The following is a 5,507-nucleotide window of genomic DNA, read 5'->3' on the forward strand; positions in this document are numbered from 1 at the left end:
GAAAGGAGGGATGGAAAAAATGCCTCCTAAAAGAGAAAAGAGGGGATTGAAGAGATCTCACCCTCAAAATCCACAGGAAAATAGGTCTTTTGGGGAAGGTTTTTGAAGAGGCGAGAAGACCTTGGCTTTTGGGGTTCTTCCTCCTTTTTTCCTCCTTCTTCTTCTTTCGTCTCTTTCCGGAGTTTTCTTCCAAGGTTTGCAAGCGAAGCCTTCATCCAAAGTCCGAAACTGGCACTGGATCTTGGCAATAATAATTAAGTTCAATTAAAAATCACTGCGGTTCCAAAATAATAAGAAAGCAAGCCCCACAAAAAAAAAACCCTTGGAAGCAATGTCAGCCAAACGTCTCTGCAAAAGAAATCAAGCTTCCAATGTAAAATCTCCTTTGAAGACAAGGAAAGGAGAGATTTTGCTTTAATTTTCCGCAGCAAGGTCTCTGGGAAAAGAGGGAGGAAAAGGGACCCGATGAAGCCTCTCTGGCAGGTGCAGCATGAAATAGGGCCACCCCTCTCCTCCTTTTTCCCCCTTTCCCCTTCCCTCCTTCCTTCCTTTCTGGAGGAAATGCGGGAGGTTGGCTGCTTGGAGGGGGAAAAAAGGGGTGTGTTAAATATCCGGAGCCCCGACGTCACAGGGAAGAGATTGGCTGAAGCCAGGCTCACACAAACACACACACACAAGAGACACACACACAAGACACACACAGCCCTGCATTGGCTTTGCGCTGCAGATCCGGCTGCAGCGCAAAGAGGGCGCCTGGGTTCGCGGAGCTCGCCTTTTGGGCAGCCTTCCTCCTGGGCTTTGCTTCTTGGACAGCTTCCTTCACAATCGTAGCACCCCTAAAGTTGGAAGAGATCCCCCCAAAAGGGACATCCAGTTCCATGCAGGAACTCACAGTCTAAGCACACAACAGATTTGTTCAGAGGGGATTTTCCATTGCCTGCCTCTGAGGCTGAGAGAGTGTGACTTGCCCAAGGTCAACAAGGAGGTGTCTATACTGAGTGGGGAAGGGTTTTTTTTTTTTAGGGGGGAGATGTGTTCAGAGGAGGCTTGCCTTTGGCTTCCTTTGATGCTGAGAGAGTGCGACTTAACCAAAGGTCACCCATGGGTTTCTGAGCAGGGATTCGAACCCAGGTCTCCAGAGTCCGAAGCTCAAATCTCTACAATTGATAGCATTGCAAAGTCTGGCAACTGCCTGGAGTATATAGTTGTGCTCTAGTGTGACAGGTCAACATCTGGATATGCTTTGCGTATCAGAGAGAGAAGACAGAAGAAGAGGGAAGCAGGGAGAATTGCAAAATCTAGGCCATACTCTCTCTGGCTTTGCTTCGCGATCGCGAAGCAAAGCCAGAGAGAGTGTGGCCTAGATTTTGCAATGCTCCATGCTTCCTCTTCTTCTTCTCTGTCTCTCTCTCTCTGATACGCAAAGCATATCCAGATGGTTGACCTGTCGGCCATGTGCAAAGAAGAAGAAGATCCCAATCGGCAAAACGTGGATGCTTATACTGGCCAACCAAACGGCAACAAATCCAGGTTGCAACTTGGGGGCTCCACTGTCTTCTTCATCCGTCAAAGGCGTTAAAAATCATACCGGAGAAAGAAAAATGGTCACGGCCTACATTTTGCCAAGATGCGGCTGTTCTCAGTTTTGGTGTTGGAAGGACATTCCTACAGGCCTTGCCTCCTCTAAACACACGAAATAACACATACACGCAAACACGCACTTTCTCATTCTCGAATGCGCACATCACACATGCGCTCTTTCTCTTCACACACACAGAAACTTGTTCTCCTCTCTACCCAAATTCTTCTCTTTCACACTTTCTCCGCACACACAAACCCTCGCATTCTCTACACACACTACACAAACTCTTTTTCCCACGCACAAATGTGACAGTGCCTCATTTTCTACCCATATGCAGACTCTCTTTCTTCACATACACACACTCCTTGCGCACACACATCCTCACGCTTCCTGCATACACACATTTGCACACTCTTTGCACATACACATACATTTTCTCCATACACCCCCTCTAATTTTCTGCACACACACACTCCCTTGTGGATACCATTACAGTAAAGCACCGTACCAATATATTTGGAGGCCCTTCCCTAACCCTGATCCAGCGCAGTTAAAGTGATGTCAAACTGGATTATTTCTGCAGTGTGTTTTGGACCTCTGGTTGAAATCTTGGATCTCAATCCACTTGTTCATCCTGGCTAGAGAAGATTCACTAGATCAATGCAATCTTGATAGAACTGAGTTAATGGATCTTCTTCGATTGGGACAAACAATGAGATCAGAAGATATGGGCTCACAGTGGAAATAAAGCATTGTGACACTACTTTAATGGCCACAACTCTATCCAGTGGAATCCTGGGATTTGTAGTTTGAAGAGGCACCAGAGCTCTCAGATACCAGGCTGAACACCTCACCAAACTACAAATCCCAGGATCCCACAGGAAGGAGTCATGGGAGTTCAAGTGGTATCAAAATGCTGTACTTCTGCAATGTTGCTACATACTAAGGCTGTCCTTAGTTTAAAGCTCAAACCTCTAGACAGCAACTTATAAGTACTTCCCATTGGGTTAAAGTGTTTGTCTCTATGTGAGCAGGATCGCAGCCTTCATTTTGGACTCACTGGGTGATAACCCTAGTCTACACAATTATAGTACTTTGATACTACTTCAGCTGCCATGGCTCCATCCTATGGAATCCTGGGATTCGTAGTTTTGCGTGTGTGTGTGGGTCTTTAGTATTCTTCGCCAGGGAGGTCTAGTGCCTCACAAAACCACATCTCTTCGGATGGAGCCATAATTGTGTGCTGTGAAAGAAACCCTTGTCAACCCTATGAGCTTAAGATGTTCAGTCTACTTTGGTTTATTATGAGAATTACTGAGATACTATAGCAAACGTTTCTATTGCCGCCTCTCATTACAATGTTGGTTTGATGCATTGTGAGGATGAGAGGATGGGGATTGCAAATGTCTTCTTGTTAGGGTTGGAGCTCCAAGTCTTCTGGGGCGGCTTTGCCAAATGGTTTCATGCTCTCCATTTCTGCTGCGTCAGATGAATATTACCCTGGATAATGCTTCCCCTATTACAAACGCAAGGAAATAATGAACTCTTAATGGAATTGCCCACCATTAATACATTTCTTGGCTAGTTGATAAATTTAATAAAATGAACTCTTTGCTATATTAGAGTACCTTTTAAAATGATTTCTCTTTCTCCGTCTACTTACCGCAGTCTCTTTCTCCCTCCAATGTTACTACTATTGTTAATGCAAACACTAGAATCTGTAGGTCTGATGCCTTGCGTTCTGATGGAACAACCAATGTAATTCGCTATCTAGAAACAAACCATGGTTTGTCAATTTAGACTACAATTCTGCAGCTAGAATAGATGAAGGGCAGACTCCTAGCTGTTTAAATGGACCCAAGGAGGAGCAAAGAAGACCAAATGTTGTCCTCTCCCAATGAAATTTTGCACTGCAGAATTAATGGAGTTTGACACCGCTTTAACTGCCGTGACTCCATGCTACGGAGTTCTGGGGTTTGTCGTTTTGCAAGACGTTTCGCCTTCTCTATCAGAGAGCTCTGGTGCCAGAATAAACTATAAATCCCTATCATGGAGCCATGCCAGTCAAAAGGGTGTCAAACTGCATTATATCTGCAGTTCGGATGAGACCAAAGGGACCAAGGGAATGCAAACAGAGGAAATAGAAGGTATGACCAATTTTTAGTGCCCCATGCTCTGCAATCCTAGAAATTTAGGGACTATAAGTCATTACCAGAATTTTTAATTCCCTGTTAATTAGAGAGCTAATTGGTCTTGCAGCAAGTTGCACGGAGTTGCACTCCCTAGGGCTCAAGCATTTGATCGAATTCCAGTCAATCAATCACAAATGCATAGCGCATCACTCTATTCTGTATATTCTCAGAAGAGCTTAGGAGCAGTGATTAGGAAAGATATTGTTCTGGGGAGTAGTTTCCAGATTCCACCGGCAGCATTATCACTGGCCATGCTAGCCAGGGGCTTTGGGGAACTGCAATCCAACCTGTAACTTTTCTGTGTATGGGGTTCTTGTAGCACCTTTGAGACGGGCCCAAACAGACAGGCCAAAATAAAGCTGTTTCAAGTCACTTTGGAGGTATGCTGTTTAAATGACACATGCATCCTAAGAGTCCAGAAGCTGCATCAAAGCTATGCTGCAATCCTTAGGACTGGAACATGGCTTTGACATGGCTTCTGGCCTCTTAGGATGCATGCATCATTTAAACAGCATACCTCCAAAGTGACCCGAAGCAGCTTTATTTTGGCCTTGCAGCATATGCCTTTCTAGGCTTGGTCTATTTCCAAGGATGCATCTGAGGATGCATCTGTGCTAATTTTGTTTTTAAAAATGGGGAGCTTGGCAGGCTTTGGAGGACTGGATAGAGGGGCTTCAAGGCTGGGAATGTATGGTCCAAGTGTCACACACAGCCCCCATTTTTTCTGCACCATGCATTATAGCTACCGCTTTTGCTTTGTTGTACTCATCCCCTAACTGCTTCCCCTCTCCCTCTTGTATCTTAACTTTTATATGGGTACATCATTATCTTTGGCTCACCAAGCAGCTGATGCTTTATATAAACAGTAACATGGTTGCATTATGTGCCCTGCGTTGTGTTTTTACAGGTAGCTGTCCCAAGGTGCTCATCTTGCCAACAGACATCCACAAGATGTCTCCCTGGAAAAACAGCAAAGGTTTGCCAGATGCCTCTGATTTATCTCCTTGACTTGCCAATGCATTGGCAATGGCTAAAAAAAGGCATGATTTGTTTCAATTAAATGAGCCTGGGTTTGTCCTGAGTACACATATTAAATAACTGAAATTTCTTTTTGGCTGGCTTCTGTGCAAGATGCCTGTCTGAATAAACACAATAGGTCCAAGATGAGGATTTTGCATACTTACGGTCGCCTTGAATCTCATTTTGGGACAAAGGCTTTGTTCATGCACACACTTGGTCAGCTACTCCATGATGGCCAGAGGAACCATTGCATTTTAGAAAGGAAAACACAAGCGAAATCAATCAATCAATCAATCATCAATCAATCAAATCTTTGCCCCCAAGAAGGTTCCAATGGACTTATTTGAGTCTGAATTCTATTCAGTCCGGCTTCCAGTGACATAGTGGTGAATTTTGAAGGGCAAGCTCTCATTATAACCCTCTTTATAGACTTGCTTCCTAAGAGAAAGCCTCGATATAGGTGGTTGTCTTGATCCAAGTCTCGGTGTGCATGTGTCCTACACATATCCACACACTAGTCCTATTCCAGAAGAAGGTTAAATCAGGGATTGGAGTCCTACGGGTCTCTAGATATTGTTGGACTGCAGTCCCTAGTGTTCAGCACCATTGGCTATGCTGGCTAGTCTGTAGTCAGGTACAGGGTTGCATGATTCCCATGCCTGGGTTAAAATCAACAATTGATGAAAGGAGCATGTTGGTTTCTCTGTTGTTTG

Source organism: Sceloporus undulatus, chromosome 8 (assembly GCF_019175285.1).
Source record: "Sceloporus undulatus isolate JIND9_A2432 ecotype Alabama chromosome 8, SceUnd_v1.1, whole genome shotgun sequence".
In the NCBI taxonomy this organism is placed as follows: Eukaryota; Metazoa; Chordata; class Lepidosauria; order Squamata; family Phrynosomatidae; genus Sceloporus; species Sceloporus undulatus.